This window comes from Vanellus vanellus, assembly GCF_965231255.1.
Source record: "Vanellus vanellus genome assembly, chromosome: Z".
Lineage (NCBI taxonomy): Eukaryota > Metazoa > Chordata > Aves > Charadriiformes > Charadriidae > Vanellus > Vanellus vanellus.
The window spans coordinates 17,486,259-17,503,383 of record NC_138908.1 but is presented as its reverse complement, the minus strand read 5'-3'; the positions used below and the strand labels follow the sequence as shown (position 1 = coordinate 17,503,383).

Genomic DNA, 17,125 nt, shown 5'->3' with positions numbered 1-17,125 from the left:
AGTCCGCTCCCCGCCGCCTGTCCGTCCGAGCCCCGATGCTCTGAGAGGTCAGCGGGGCCGCGGGGGGCGCCCCACGGGCGCGAAGGGGCGGACCCACGGGCGGTCGGGTCGCATCCCACGGCGGCCGAGCCTGTGGGACAGCGGCCGCCGCGGGGTCTGCGAGTCTGGCGGCTCGGCAGCACCTCCCGCTCCCGGGGTCGCCCTCCCGGGGCCGCGGCGGCGGCGGGGCGGGGGGAGGCGCGGGACCCGGGGCGTGCGGCTCAGCCCCGTGCGCGGCGGGTGGGGACCGGTCCCCGGCACAGCCCCAGCATCGCCCCGCCGCACCGGGGGACAGGGGGGATTACCGCCGGCGGCGGCGGGGGGCTTCGGAGAGGGGGATTAATGTATTAGCGCCGCTTGCTCCCGCTCCTGGCTGGATTGGCTCCGAGACGGGGATTATCGCGGCGAGCGACCACCGAGGCGGGATTTGGGCGGAGGGAAGGGGGAAAGGAAGACAAGCGGGCGGCCGAGACGTGCGCCAGCTGCGGTTCCAGTCCCCGCTCCCCCCCGGGGGTGCCGGGGAAGCACCCGGGGGGATACGGCCCAGCCTGGCCCCGCCGCCGCCGCCGCCCCGGGCTCCGCAGCGGCCCCTGCTGCCGCGGCTGCAGCGCGCGGACGAGCCGCGCATCCCCCGGGGGATTACGGGCAGTTGCCCGGTACCGCGCCCCCGCCGCCGGGGCGGTCCGGGCCCCTGTGGCCGCCGATGGGCGTCTCCGCACCTGGGGCTTCGCGCCCCACGCGGGCGGGGAACAACCGTGACGGCTGGAAACGGCGGCAGCTCCGGGCATACGGGCGTGGGCCGGGGGCGACGAGTCCCCTCCGCTTGCCACCTGCTCGGCATAAGCCCGGTAACGCTCAGCACCAGCGCCGCCGGTAAAGCGCATTTGCTGGAGGAAGCGCCACCGCCTCCCCCACCCCTCCGCACCGACACGCGGCGGCGCGGCGACCCCCGCCCGCCCCCACACGCCGCCCCCCAGGCCCCGCCCCTCTCATCCAGCCCCGCCCCTACGGAGGCCCCGCCCGCCGCCGCGGGTGGGGCGGGGCACGTGCCCCGCCCCGCCCCTCCTTGCCGTGGCGGGGCGTGGCGAGAAGAGGGGCGGGGAGCGGGGCGCGCCCGTCCGCCCGCGCGCCGCCGTCCAGTCCGCGCTTTGTCTCCGCCTCCGCCGGCGGAGCCGCGTCCCAGGGGCAGGCAGGCGGGCGGCGGGCGCCGAGGGGAGGCAGGGCAGCGGCGGGCGGCGGCGGCGGCGGCAGAGAGCGGGAGACAGCGGCTCCCCGGTCCGCGCCGCGCACAGTCCAATGCCCGGCAGCCCGGGGCGAGGAGCGACTGCGCTTTCCTGCCGCGGCACGGCGAGTGCCTCCAGCCTCGGAGTTTTCCTGAAGCAGCCGTCACACCGGGAGCACTTTTGGTAGAGAGGGAGCAGGAGGAGACCTCGAAATGACTTACCTCCCGAGGCGCCACTGAAGGGGACTTTCTGGAGTGGAACCGTAGTGGAATTTGGGTCTGGAGAGGAGTTGCTAACGCTTTTTTTTTTCCTGCCTTTTTTTTTTTTTTTCTTCTTCTCCCCGTTCCCTCCCCTCTTCTCGCCCATCATTGGAAATGAACAAATTGCATTTGCAATTCAGAAAGTAGAAATACTAAATATTCCATCCCCCAGGAAGCACACATGTAGTAATGACAAAGGATTGCAAAGGAGAGAGTGGCTCCAGTTTCCCAGAGAGATCCCCTTAAATGGATTACTAAATGGGACACTACATCAGCTAGTTCTGTCCTCTAGCTGCCTAGATACATGCACCGAAAAGGTACGGTACTCCCCCGTCCGTGTCCCTACCTGATGTTTTGGGGTTGCTCGGAAGGGACGGCTCCCGGGTCGCCCCGGCAGGCTCGGGAGGAGCGAGGATGGTGTGTGGTTTAAGGCTGGCTGCTGCTTTTCTGCCTCGACAGCCTTTGCAGCGCCTTGAGAGGAGGAGAAGAGCCGCCTGCAAGTGCACACGCTGCGCTCGCTGTTGCCACTTTCCAGGCATCTCGTGGCCTCGCCTTTCTTTTCTTTTCTTTTTTTCCCTTCTTTTTCTACCCCCCTCCCCCTCCAAAAAAAAAAAACAACCCGACAAACAACTGCTTAACATCTTAGTTTTCCCCGGTAGCCCTTTGGCACGGCTTGCATGCGCGGTGCCCGGGCTCCTCTCCGCCTCCCCAGCCCCGAGCCCCGCTCGCAGCGGGTCGGCGGCAGGGGGTCGCGACCGCCGGGCTGCCGCGGGACGCCGCCGCCGGGACCGGGACCGGGACCGGGGCCGCTGACCGCTCACCCCGGGGCCGCCGGGCGTCGTGTGGGGCTGGGTCGGGGGGAGGGTGTCTTTGTTACAGGGACAATGTGGGCGCTCCGTGCAGAGGCGTAACCCCCGCTGTCTCCGCTCTTCCATGCCGGGTAGTTGGGTTGCGGACGATTTATTTATTTTTCTTATTCTTTTATTATTATTTTTCCTTTTTTTCTTTTTCAAGGCTGGGGTGGCGTTTTGGGGGAAGGGGCCGAGAACCGAGCAAACTTCTTCCGCGGCGCAGCCCCTCCACCCCCCACCCCGGCGCTGCCGCCGGGCTTTGTTCGCGATCGCGGGCTGGGGCCGCCGGCTCCGGTCCCCGCCCGCTCCCCGCGGGCAGCGGCCGCCTTCCCCTGCGCCGCGGCCCCGGCGGAGGATGGGGAGGGGGGGGGAGAGGGAGAGAGCTGCCCTCCCGCAGCCCCGGGGAGAAGGGTGGCTCTCGGGCAGGGCTGCTCCCCGCCCCTTTCTGCCGGGCGCCGCCAGCATCTCCCCCGCGGGCCGGTGGCTCTGCCAACCGCTTCTCCCCGGCTGGTGAGCGCAGGCAAGCGGGGCTGGCCCCGGCGCCGAGCCCAGGGGAGACCGGACCCTTCGGGGCGGCCCGGCGGGCGGGGAGCATCGCGGGGCAGCCCAGTTCCTCGCCCTCCCCCTGCCGCTCCTTCAGCCCCTCTCCTCCCTGCGGCCCCCGGAGAGCCGGACGAAAAGGCAGAAAAGAGAAAGTTTTTCTAAGGAGGGGAATAACAGTGCCGGCCGGCACAAAGGAGCTGCTGTTCGGCCAGCCCTCCCTGAGGGACCACGGGTTGCCCCGGGGCCGGCGGCGGGGAGGCCGGGTGGGGGCCCGGAGCGGGGCGCCTCCGTGCCGCTGATGCTGAGATAGGGAGGGATGCTGAGGAGGGGAGAGGATGCTGCTAAGGGGAAAGGATGCTGAGGAGGGGAGGGATTTCCCCCTACACACACATACCCGTCCCCGTGTATGCACGGCCAGGGAAGGCTCCCAGCAGGGGGCAAGGTGCGTTAGTAGCCGTGGCTGCGGCTCCGCGGTAGACTGCTCGCCCCTACCCCCCCCTCCCATCCCCGGGCTGTGCTCCTGCCGGCGGTGCGCCGCGGACGCGGAGCTGAGGCGTGGGGGGCGGCGGCGGCTCGGGCAGCCCCCGGGGCCGGCTGAGGGTCGGTACCGCCCCGCGCTCTGCGGGCGGGGTGGTTGGGGGGGCGGTGAAAAGTTTGGGTCTCCTTCATCACGCGTGGAGAAAGTACCTGCTCCTTGCGAGGGCTCGGCCGTCCCAGCCCCTTCCTTCCTTCCTTCCTGCCCCGGGGAGGCGTTTCCCGGGGGTGGCTCCGGCCGGGGTGGGGGCTGGCGGGGGAAGCGGGGCTGAGGCTGGAGCCCGGTGCCCGGTCAGTCGCAGCGGAGATGCCCATCTGCCCGCCACCGCCGCCTCTGTCCTGCCTGGCGCTTCCCGGGGTGAGTCGCAAGGCGGCAACTGTTGGGTTTTTCCGTAGGCTGAACGGCTCTGCTCCTTTTTCCTAACCTTGACCGCTTGTTCAAGAGGGAAATTTGTCCTCCTGTCCCTCTCCCGAGCTAATTGCTGCTTTTGAAGTTTGTAAACATGCGCGTTCGTGCCAGCGTCTGTGCAGCGCGGGTCTCCAGCTGCTGTAGGCAGAAAATTGTTTCACTAAAGCGAAAGGCAAAAATAAGGGCTTTAGTCAGCCTTGTGATAAATTGTAACACGGCTTGCAGATGGTGTAAATAACGAAGAGTTAAATCTCCACAACCACGGCTGCACGGTGGCTTATTATTTGACATAGATTCTGCTAACTTTTGTTTAGCATCATCCAGTAACGATATTAATTATTAAGCTAACCTTAAAGATAGTAGCTAGAGGCGTGATTTTCCCCACTGCCTTTGCAAAAATTAGTTCAGTGAGTGCGTTTGGTTTGCATTCATTTAATCTTAAGTGTTATCCAGTGAGCCATTCTCATGTAAGTAATCTTTACTTGGCGGGTAAATCCTTTGGCATCAACGTGAGAAAGTCCAGCAGCGTCAGGCTCTTTTAATCACAGAACTCATGAAGATTTTGAGGAGTCTGGGGCATTTCTTTCAGAGTAAGATTTATACAGCTGTTATCATGTTCAGGGCTTCCTTTTCCATTTGTTTTCAGATCAGAAAAGCAAAACGATCTTGCTCTGGTTAACTTCTGTTGGGTTTTGTTGTGTTTTGGTTTTTGGGGTTTTGTTTGTTTGTTTGTTTGTTTGTTTTTTTAACGAGGCTAATGTAAGTGTATTGTAAGGAAATTTGGGTCTGCTCCAGCAAACCCCTTTCTTCATGGAATTGCCTTGTATGTGGTTGAAAGCAAGGACTAGTTTCAGTGAGATCGCAAAGGTTTGTCACTCTTAAAAAAGTACAAGTTGCCAAGGCGTTTCACTGTCTAGGGTACATTTTATCTAAAAGGAACCTGGTTTTAATATGGTAGCTTCTCATAAGGCATAAGACAAAGAGAATATATACTAATTCTCTTTAAAGCCAAACAATTTCCTATGCATAAAAACACTGATCTCAGTTCTCCACCACTCATCACTGGAGAAAATCTCTGGCTTTCATGGAAGTTTAGTTCAGGAGTAGAATGCTCAGATGAGGCTTCTATCTGAATGCTAAATGAATTTTAAAATAGTAAGTAATACCGTAAAGTGTATTTGCAACATTTGCTTTTCATGTAGTAGGAATCAAATCCTTGAAGCATGGGTGAGTACTTTTAGGGAAGATGAATCGTATGGTCACAGATGTTCTATGTATTTTCAATTACTGTGCATTAAAACTGTATATTCTTACTTAATGGCAAAAGCAACCTTATCAACTGAACTCATACTACTTGAACCAAAAAATAATTGGGCACTAACATCTATGAGAAACATGACTAGGTAACATCTCTAGCTACTTGAAGATGAAATTGAGTATTAGCCATAGTCATCCCCTCTTAGTGTTTCTAGAGGATCGCAGTTATTGGAGTTTAAGACTGCAGAAGGATGGTAGGTCAGGCTAAGGATGAGGAGTTGTCTTCATTGCATTTTTGAAAAGAAAAAAAAAAAAAAGAAAAAGAAAAGGAGAGAGATCAAATTAATGACCTGTGATAAATCCAAACGAGAACTGTTTGCATTAAAAAGGAAGTAGGTGATTGTGAACTTGCTTGTGCATGTTTTGAGAAGGGAAGGGGAAATTTGTCATCTTGTTTTGAAGAGCCATACATAAATACACATGAAAGGAGTTCACATGGTTTACAGCAGGGGAGACATAAAATGTTTTAGGATTAAATTGACCTGAGCTAATACATGCCTTGCATCCAACTTGTTTGCAAGAACACATTGTTATACTACCCAAACAAATGTTTTGTATATGGTACCCAATTCCCATACACTATAGCAGAGTGCTGAAAACAATTGCACGCAGCATATGCTAGCGAGAAGTTGAACTGTACTAAACCAGAATTTTTCACTATCCTAATTTGATACAGATACTGCCGTATTTTACCTCCTCCTATTGATTTATTGAGGAGGTAAATCTTTAGCCCTTATCCTTCCCGGTCTCCTTCACCCAAGTAAGCTTTGCTCACCCAGTGAAGCCTTGCTTGCCTGAGTAATTTTCTGAGACTAAAGGCAGTTGTTGAACTATGCCTCAAGTAGGGACTTTTTTTTTTTTTTTTTCCATGTTTAGGCCCCAGTCTGAAAATACTGTTCTCTGTTGGGAATCAATGCTTAATGAGGACCTGAAGCTGTGGTGCGAGATCGTTCACTCTGGATGAACCTTCAGCGTTAGGTCAGACCTCGGTCTGCGTCTTATGGAGCAAGTCGCGTCTGACAAACTGTGACAAGCTTTGTCTTGACAGGGCAACAGAAAACTAAGAGGAATAACCAATGCTTTCTACTGGTGACCATTTGAGCGTTTTATGCTCATTAATTCTGTGTATCAGGATTACTCTGAGATGGGTGAGGCATACGCAGAGATCATTTTGGCAGTAAGGTACAGTCAGTAGCATGGAGCGTGGCTGCTGATCAACAGCATCCAGGAACCATGAACAGCGTTCAAGGCAGAAACAAGCAGCTGAGGGAAAGCCTGGGCCTGAGCCGGACACTTCTCTGTAGGGATATTTTTATTTTTGGCCTGTTGCAGCAGTCTTTCAAGTGAGGAACAGCTTAGATGTGTGTAGGGTCCGTGAAGGCAAAAGTGGACTTCCCCAGTTCAAGTGCAAACCTGGCAGACCAGAGTTTGCATGTCTTTGTTTTTGTTGTGTGCTGTCTTGTGAGACGACTAAACCGTTACCTATGGCCATGGAAATAACTGTATGTTCGCATTTATACAGTGTTAAGGGATCTTTAATTGTTCACGGTGAGCGATGCTTTGGTTTTGGGTCTTGATTGCAACAGGGCAAGTATGGCAGCACAGCTCCAAGGCACTGCCGTAGGATTTAAAGGGAAGAGTGCCACCTACTGTGTTATAATTATACATATTGCGTGTCCCGCATGTCTTCTGGAGTTCCCAAGCTGCTCATTTGCCTATTCTGCTTTAGCAGCTGGAAAATGTGAAAGGATTCAGAATTAAATGCGTTACGGGAACTGGGGGAGAAAAAAAATAGAAAACAGATATGCACCTACAACATCAGGGTATTCTGGAAGTCTTAGGAGGGGTTCATTGAAAGACAGGCATAGAGGCATTTGCAGGTTTTGTCACTTCAGACTTATAAAGGCTGCTAACAGTTAATAGTGGGGCAGCTGAAAATAGGGAAATCCGTCCCCCCATAAAATAATTATATTCTCAGCTTTCATGCAACAGATGAACATAAATGAGGCTGCCAGACTTATGCCCTCTGAAATCTAAAGTTTAGCTGCAGCTATAGTATAATAAAAAAAGGAAGTCGATATCACTTTTTTAAAAAAAAAAACTTTCAAAAAAGGAAGACGAAAACGAGAAAAACCCGACGTGAATTACCCCGTAATTCACTGTAAAACCTCTTGAAGTCTTTCCCAGTATAGAACTGTAGTTATTTATCAGCCAGAAAGGAGGGGTGTACTATGCTCTCTGTGAATACAGAGTCATTTTTGTATGAAAGGAATTTTTCCCCAAGCCCCAAAGTGTTTCTTTAGTGGCTGAAATAGAGATATAAAATGAAGTAGATAAACCAGCTATTAACAGAACTGCCAGTTGCTCTATCTCTAGAGTGAAGACATATGGTAATTCACTACATTCAGTGATGACCTTTCCTTTAAAAGTATTGTTAATAATAGGCATTTCTATATAGAGTATTTATACTAGATACTTGAAATTCACATATCATGGACTACCCCGTGCCATTTTTCAGGTTTTTTTTAGCTACCAACAAAACTGCTACCGAGGAACTTTCTACGGAAATATAGTTTTACAACATTCATGCAATGCTGAAGTTAAAAAGAGTTTCAAGGGGCAGATGCACAGCATTGCACCGCATCGTGCGACATGGCGGCACGTGTGCTGTCCTCGGTATGGGAAGCCTTTGGTTCCTCACCACAGGTAAAGCCGTGCCTTTACTGTAGGGTTATACTCTTTGTGTGATACGGGCAAAAAGCGCATTCCTATGCTTTTATGATCTCTGTACCCAATTGTGTTTAGCAAGAACTTCATGTTTATGAAAGTGGAAAGAAATAATGAATATTTTTATCACGCCCTTTCACCTTAGTCTGAGATCATCTAGTGGATGAGGACTATAATAATACTAGTATTTTTACTGGAGATAATAGAGGAAGTTTGATTACGTGCTTTAAAAAAAAGGTATTCCTAACCCTCATCAATTTTGCAATGACCCTGACAGACTCACAGGGCCTTCTAGTAATGAAAACATGTAGAGTATATAATAGATATGGTCGGGTGTTCCAGTTCAGTGGATGGAAAAAGTAGTCTCTTATATGAATCCCCAACACAATGGGAAAAACTGTGTCCAAATATATTCCTGACTGCAGCAAACATTATTTCTACTTTCTTATCTCCGCCTGCTCAGCTTCACCGAGATGTTCTATATATTGAGTATTCCTACGTGTGGCTTGGATAGTCAGATGGGAAATCTGCTATGTTGGTTCCTTCACTGTTGTTCATGAACATTTATCCATTACTTGCACTCGAGGCAGCCGTTCATTGAAATGTTAATGAGAATTTGAGCAGTTTATAGTTCTATAGAATATTTTTTTTTAGCAGAGAAAAAATTGCTGTTTTGTTGATGCCTTTCAAAACCTACTTTTTATTGGTAGATTGAGATGGATTCTATGCTAATTCCTTCTGCATTCCTGAATTATGGCCTAGCTAGGCACTGTCGCTGGGATCTTCATCTATTAATCATGGAAGCTGCTTTCTTATTCGGTTGCCATAGTTTCAGTGCCTCAGATAGTGTTGGGGTGCCTTGGGAAAGGCTTGAGATATATTCGGACTTGCAAGCCTTGCAGTTATTTTGGCAGTAGTAGAGCTCTGAAGGAACAGAGAACAGCATCCAACATTATTCAGAGTTGGATTAAACGAGGAAACTTCTGGATATGTCTCTCTGGACCTTGTTATGTGAACATCCAGCTGATATTTACTCCCAAGATTTGCTTTTTGTTTTGTCTTGCTGGTAAAATTGTACACTTCAGAGACTAATGGCTACCTTTTCCCACTGCAAGAGCAAGAAAGGCTTTTCATTAGTTCTGCTGATAAATGGTTGGGTAAATTAGGGCATTTAGGGTTTCCTAAGCAATCCAGGTAATTTGTTTTACATTCTCTTTTAACCTAGCTACATACAGCATGACATCATGTTTGAGACTGAGTTAATGTTTATTGTTACCTTAAATTTAATAAAATGACAATAAGTACCCTTTTGTTAGCTGCAAAGCAGCTTGAATTACAAAGTAGAAAAGGGGAAGTAAACTTTTTTTTTTTTTTTTCAGACAGAACTGGTGCTCTTTCAGCACTGTGTTGGCATTGGCAGTATTTTTTTTTTTAAATAATGTTTCACTATGTGTTCACAAATTTGGCCTTCAAACATTCATACTTTCAGAAATGCAGAGCTGTGAGTAGTCAGAAATAGCTTTTTTGACAAATGAGAAGAACGGTAAAGTAGTAAATAGGTCTAACAGGAAAGTAGCTGGAAGACTGACTTGTCAATGTAGTGCTGAATATTAACTGTTTTATTGGTTATGTGTAATATAAAATAACGCACAAACATTTTTCAGTAAGCAAGTCATGGTCTTCTTTTTCCTTTGCCATTGAGAAAAAAATTTCATCACTTTGCTGTGAACAAGAGTGAGAAACATATATTAGCAGATATTTAAATCCCATTTCTTTTTCACTTTACAGTGTCTGCAGAATTAAGTGATTTCCCTCCAGTTCTAACAAACCAATTTGGTTCTTGCACAGATAGGCTTCATACATATCTTCTGTTCACACACACAAAAAAAAAGGCTTGCGTATTCACATGAAGCAAAGAATCATGTTAAAAGCTGTGCAGTTTAGATTAAAGAATTCGGTATAATTGGAACTAATCTGGAAAATTAGCCACTTTTTTACTTTCAGATGGTTAACTTGCATTAAAAAATGAGTTTTAAAGTTTCAGCTTGGGTCTTTACTACCCAATCTTGTAAATTTTTCAAGTGAGATCAACAAGCATATTGAGAACACGTGCCTGTTATTTGTAATCCACCCTCAGGAGCCCTACCAACGTAACAAATTAAAGTCCAAACATTTCACAGGAATTTTAAAGACTACAAAGCTTTGTTTGTGGGTAGATGCCCAGAAAATCTGTATTTGTAATTTTATACTCTCATATAGTATGGAAGTTTCTGCTTTATAGTTTGGCTTTTGCATACTTTGTTGTATGCGCATATTTTACATGAAGTTAATCCCAGCCTTTTTCTGGTTAAACTCACGATATACGTGTATCTAGCAGACTGACCGTCTGATAGAACAAAATAATTTGCCCTGGTCATTTGGTAGTTCCCTTCGGAAGGGAGCTGGCGATTGCATAAGAAAATTGTTACAGTGGAAAAATATCTTAGGTCAAAAGCTGTAGAGGTACAAATTCAGTTGTGTTTTTCTTCTCAGAATTTATTGTACTCCATTTAGTTTCAGGTTAGATATAGAATAGCTGTGTATAGAAGTTAATTTAAGCAGTTCTATAAGGTATCTTTGTACTTTCTTTAACATTAATTAATGATTTTTATTGCTTATTACTTATTTTTTACCTCTAAGATACAGAGAAGTAAGTGATAACCGATTGTATAGTCAGTATAGAGGCCCGGTCTGGTTCCTGTTGGAGAGTAAAGAAGCGTTTCTACTGAACACCTCAGCAGCAAGCCCTTACTCTATTTATAGTTCAGTATAGTTCTTTCAGTTTATTTATGGTTGGTCATAACAGTTCTGCATCCCCAAGCTGCTGAGTTTTAGCATCAACTGTACTCACGTTGTCAAGGAAAGAAAATAATAATTTCTGGGAAAGTAATCGTTATTTAGCAATGTTACGGAGTTTGCTTTGCAAATCCTGAATAGCATCTTACTGCCTGAATATTCCTGGAAGGCTGAAGCCTGGCTTGGGAAGGAACCGGAGAGAGGGGAAAGCTGTCCCCCGTTCAGAGTCAGAGCTCCCCGGTGCCTGCAGCCGGTCCCCGGGTGTGGGCAGGGTACTGGTCACAGTGGGCAGAGGACCTGCCCACTGGTCCTCTGGAGAGGGTGGATGGGGAGGAGTGATGGGAGGGTGGCCAGAGCCCTGGCCCCTGCGCCTGGGTCTGCGTGGGAAACGCTGCGGTTGCAATCCACACAGGCCAGGAGGATGCTACTGCATCCTGTCCCGAAACGCCAGAGCGAGGAAAAAGATGGGATGGGATGGGACAGGATGGCTTTGTGCTGTCTGGAGCTGCCTTCCCACCATGTATCCTACACACAGGGTACAGCCCAGTGTCTGCTGCCTGATGGCAAAGTAGAGGTTGAGTCCCACGGGATTGTCTTTCTTGCGTAGTGCTTCACGCCATGAGCATGGCTAAATGCAGCCTGGTATTTGATTCAAAACGTATTTTTTATTATATAGAGGATCACAGGCTGTTTAACTGCAATCTTGAACCTCAGGCCATCATCTTTATAGTACTGGCTTTTCAACATTGCTCTCTAATGAAAGAAAGGCGTCATGCATTAAAATCAACTTTTGAATTTAGTTTTCTGTATGAACAGAGTTTGGTACTACGTGTATAAAATTCTAATAATGTTCAACTCATTCTGCTTCTGAAAAATTTGCACTTATTAATTACAAATGCACAGCTTTTGCAATTACAGCTTACTGATCCCAACCATATTAATCAGAAATGACCGCAGTTAAATTGATTTTTTTAAAATTTGTCGTAGTCTGTTACAGGAGGGTACTTATATAACATATTTTTCAAGAACTGTGTCCATGCAGGGAGACTTTCTTCTACAGAAACACATTGTGCAGATTTTTTTGTTGTTGTTCTTGGAAAGGAATTAAAAAGGAGAGTCTTTTCAGGTTTTGCGAAGAAGTAAGAAGACAAACTTTTTTCTACTGATTCTTTGGGATGCTTTTTTTCTCAATTGGTGAAATTATTCTTGAATTTTAAGAGGAATTTGTTTTTCTTTAAAAAGAAATTAATAACTGAATCCTTAAAGAGCTGTTGTGGGAAGAGGAAAGATTTTTGCATGAGTTACTACACTTTTTCATTATTATCTGCAAGGTGTTTCCTTTTAATTCTGTTGTAGGGAAGTTCAGCATGTTCAGATACACCGATTAATTCCGTCACGAGACGCGTATATTGTAGGGTGGTGTCGTCTTTTTTGCTTTATCCTGTTCTGAGCATAAGACCTAGAGATACTGCCAGAACACTTCCTTTCCCAAGATTAAAAAAAAAAAAAAAAGATCCTGTTCTTGTTCAACATCATGCGTAGTCCAAAAGTCAAATTTAGCCATCCTGAAGCTAACAGCCTGAAGGTGTGAGATGAAGGCTGGTGTCTGACTGCCTGACTGTGATAACAATGCAGTTTTGGTTTGTCAGAACATTCTTCTTAGAGTACTACATAGATGCGTTAAAACATCTATCACAGAAAAACTTCAAAAATCTTCAAAAATAAAAGGCAACGTGTGGAATAGAGTAAGTTTTCTGATACACAAATTCTAATTCCTCTTGGGTGCACCTATTACATTTTTGACCAACTGGTTTTACAACCATCTGCATTTATGTCATAAGCTGTCTTGTGTAGCTGAAATCCTGGAGGTAACATCATTTGCAAAAATAAAACCCAAGTAGCACCCAACTCAAGTGTTGTTTATATAAGAGAAGCAATTCAGCCAGGCCCTTTCTGGTAACGTGTTGGTGAAACTAAATGCTGGTGATGTGCTGCAGAAGGGTGGAAAATTTAGACTGTGTAAGTCTGCTAATGTTGGAGAAGGGGTCTTGTAAGAATGCTTGCATTGATTTACCTTGAATAGCAAATCAGTTCTTTAGACTTTTTTTTTTTTCCACTACAAATGGTCAGTAATCTGTTTTAGTTTGAAACAGATGAAAGAATTCATTGTTGTCACAGTCAAAGAACTTAAAGAACTTTACAAAACCTGGAGCACCTGCGTGGATGCTTACACCACTGTTTCTTTAGAAGGACTAATCTTGGCCTTCTCCTTTGTGCCAGGCTCCCACGGTCGGAGTATCTGGATTTTCAGCTGTAAACCTCTATTCCCACAAGTTGCCTTAGCTTACATGAATATGTCATGAGAACCGATGACATTGCTCACGTAGATGAGTGCAGAGGAGCTGGGCCACGGCACAAAAATATGGGTCAGCAGGATCTAACTTTTGATCTGTTAACATCAAACAGAAAAATGAGGGCACAGCTTTGCTTCAGATTGCATATTTATATTGTCCGTATTTATTTCACCAGACATGGGATTTGTCTAGAAAGGTTAACCTTGGGCTTGTTCATATCAGTGACAAAAATCTTGCTGACTTCAGTAGGAGTCGTTAATTACTGAAATACAAAATTTTTGGAGGAAGTTAACTCATGAGCAAATTAATATCAAAACCATCAAGAAGGCATTGTATTGTAATGGTATCTGTACATTGAATTGATATTTTTGCTTTAAAGAGTCTAGTACTGGAAATTTTTCAACAGTAAACCAGCAGAGAACACGTTAGTAGAGGGGTTTGGAGTGCTGCTTTGGAGCTGCGCTGCCTACTTCTAGACAACCATCGTATGACAGCCTGCTCTAACAACTACCTGCGCTTAAAAAACGGGGTTGTGTAAGAATGAACACAACACATTTACCAAAATACATTTATGGGGGGAGGGCCTTAAAGATTTCAGCTGAGTGTACCTACTGAGAGAGAATCCATTGCACTTTCAGTACATTGCATGTCAAAGCTTGGAAGAGGGCAAGTCATTTTTCCTACTGTTATGTGGTGGCCTTAGAAATTGCTGCAGATTTCAAGAGAAAAAGACCTTTCACCTTTTGACACAGTTTCTAAATGCAGGGGTGCAGCTATAACTAATAGTATACTGTCTGCAGAAACAGAAGAGGAGCTTGGACGCGTATTTTTTACGCTGAAAGTGAGAAATGCACCTCTTTTAAATTTTTCCGACAGCCTGTTCAACTGGGCTATTTACATCCGTGATACCTCGTAGGAAAATGCAGTGTTGCTTTTTCCTTTGCATGCAGCCTGCCCTCTTGTGTTTCAAAATCTCAGTGCAGAAGCTTCAGGCGTCCAGATGATAACTATGGTAGTGAAAAACATGGAACAAAAACAGGAAATGATGGACACAAGCCATGCTCTTCAAAGGCACTGATTTTGTGCGCGTGTGTGTTGTCTTGCTGTTTGCAGTAGAAGCAGCAATATAGTTTTCAGCTTTCTTACGTGGAGACAGAGACGTTAGAAAGTGGGTTAGCCAAACTGATGTGCAGAGAAGCTCTAGGAGTGAATTCGCAGCGGTGGGTAAAGGCCGTAATGCATATGATTAAAGTGAGACATGCTGCCTACACAAGGAACTGCTAACAAGATTCTTTCACAGCTTTCATGTCTCAGCCCTGCTTTTACAGAAAATAAATTCGTGTTTAGTTTCAGTGGTTGCACTGTTTTGCTCAGCCCTACAGGGTAGGTAAGACAATCAGTTGGTACAAGTGCAAGCGGTTGAACACAAAATAATACAATTTGCACTGAGCAGAAACTGTGGCTGTGCATATTTAGCAAAACAGTGTCCCAGGTTAACATTCGCTTGGTCTGTCTTGAGCGCCTGTTCTCTTACTGCTTAGTTCTTTAATAATCACAGGGAAGGGAGGCTAAAAGCACAGATTAATTTAAGGAAAAATTAGTTGGATATTTTAGGCAGAGGGGAAGGTAGAAAGAGATTCCATGTCCTTTAAACATATATATTTTTTTTTTTCCTCCTGTTCAAACAAGAGGGTGGAAATTGCTTCAAGCTATTAAACAGTTTCTGGCAGTAGTTCTAGCACTTCCCCTTGCTCTTATGAAGTATATTTTCTGTAGCTCGAAAGAGTATTTAAATACTCTCTTATGTTTAAAGAACTTCCAGAATTAAGAATTATATAAAGTTTTGCAAGATGCAGAAAAACGGACTGCAGCAGCCATTTGTTGTCCCAGTGTTTAGAAGAATAAAGAAATAGTAATTCAAGTAATTCTTTATTTTAAAGTGACTTAGAAATTAGCTAGAAATACGTTTGAGCCACAAATCTAAGGCCATTTTAATTTTAAATTTTCCAATCTATTTTTTTAACTCCTTGAGAAATAGTGTGCATCTGGATTTGGATTTTGCTTCAGGTCAGTCCATTGTGAACTCAGTGCTTATTTTAAACCATTTCATTTGTGTCTTGCTTGAGACACAGCATCTCTCAACCTTAATTTTCTTAACAGCAGTCATACTGTTGATCTGGAACAGATAAAATGCAGATTCTGGAAGTGGCTCTTTCAGCCATCCAAGAGTTAATTTTGCATTAAGGACTCAAGCCCAAGTGCTCAAGTCTTAACAAAAAGAACTTGCTGGAGTTAGCATATTGGGGGTGGGGGGTGGGGGTGTTTGTTGGCTTTTTCTTTTTTTTTTCTTTTTTTTTTTTTTTCTTTAACTTCAAAGCAAGATACCCACGGAGAGACTTTTATATGTTTTGGAGTAATTCTGCTCCCACTCCTGCTGATCCCTTGAGATCCACACAGGCTGAGACATCAGCAGAAGGGCACAGCTGGCTGATCACGATGCTTACGCTCACCTGCTGACTTTGGGGCATCTTGACTTCTCTTTCGGCTTTAAATTAGTGCCTCCCCTGAATCCGTTTTGCCAGGGTACAGCGGACTCCCATCTGGGGGAGACCTTTCTGAAAAGGTGGAGTGTTTGTATTTGCATCCTGCAATTGCTGTATGGACAGATGCTTGCTTCTGACCCCAGCACACATCTTTGCCCTCCACTCAATCCACACCTCTGTCTTAGATCTATCTGCATGCCTGCAGATGGTTTGAGGCAAAGCCTTGGCTAAAAAGCTGCTGTCGAGTAGCTGGCGTTGTGTGTAGAAGAAAGGTGATGTGTTCACAAAGCAAGCACTCAGTTCTTCAGTCTCATCTGTTCAGGTCTTACTTTTTTCTAAAAAAAAAGCGAGTTGTTTGTGTTTAAAATGTGTCAGGGCTAAAATGTCTAGAGACTTAGAACAGAAACAACTCAACCGCATACATAGATAGATCAGACGTGCCAAAAGAATTATGAAAGACTCCAAGATTTCTCTTCCTGGGTACATCGTGAAGGTGATGCACTGGAAATGCATTGGTGAGGCACGGAATGAAATAAAATAAAGATGTTGCCTGATTGTTTCACTCGCACTTGTTACCTGCTGATAAATCAGACTTTTCAGACCGGGCATTTGTTTATTCAGATTTCTACTTTGTGTGAGCTAGTAACTTCAGGTTTGGAGCAGTTAAGAATGGAAGCCTCCAGTTCTTGGTACAAACCACAAACTCTGTAGGCATCTGTCCCGAGCCCATCTCAATACTCACTGAATAGCATGGAAAACAGGGAGGTTGTACATTGGAGAGGGCGATGGATTTTCAGTGTGACCAACCCAAGGTGCAAAGAGAACGTGTTGTAGCACCAAGTCATCTTGCGGAGGAGAGTGGTGTCTCAGCAGCCCTGGCTCTGCAGACACGCTGCCAGCTCCAGCTCAGGTCTTGCGGATTCAGACCAGGAAAGGTGGTTTCTGCAGCTCTGTGGTGAAACCAGTTAAGATGAAACAGAGATGCCATTGAGTGGCAAGGCAGCTCATACTAACTAGACAGTTTATCTTTTAAGAAATAGGTGGGATGCTCCATAAAATATTACGTTACACTCTTGTGATGGAACCTGTGATCTCCTAGGAACCTATGCAGTATTTCCATTGACATCAACAGGTGTGAAACGAGGACACTGTCTTAGGCCGTGGCTTTGGCTTAGAAAGCTGTCATTCTCTGCTTTAAACTCCATTGCAACTTCAGGTTATAGTGTGAGATATAAAAAGATAAAACATTTTGCTGGAACCTGCGAGACTAAATGGAAAATTAAGGACAAGATGTCTCCCTTAACTGCAGGAAAAAGCCTTACTTTTTATCAGTTTAAATGAAACCCTCTTCTTGAACTGAGTACTTCATACCTAATGCATACTTTCAGCATTAACTCAGCAGGCAAAAGATGGGAAGCTGTGTTGTCCTGCTGAAGGATACATTGGAGGAGAATAAGTAATAGAGAACTTATCTACTTCAATATTTGTGG

The 17,125-nt window shown here is 46.5% G+C and overlaps 1 protein-coding gene across 1 annotated transcript in view; it reads left to right on the top strand.

Moving 5' to 3' along the window:
* Positions 1 to 1,700: 1,700 nt before the first annotated feature.
* The window catches only part of SEMA6A (semaphorin 6A), a 113,899-nt gene continuing 98,474 nt past the window's right edge, over positions 1,701 to 17,125 (top strand). The window contains exon 1 of the mRNA XM_082497617.1: positions 1,701 to 1,839. The gene's annotated coding sequence lies outside the window, so the exon portion shown is untranslated. The remainder of the gene's footprint in view (positions 1,840 to 17,125) is intronic.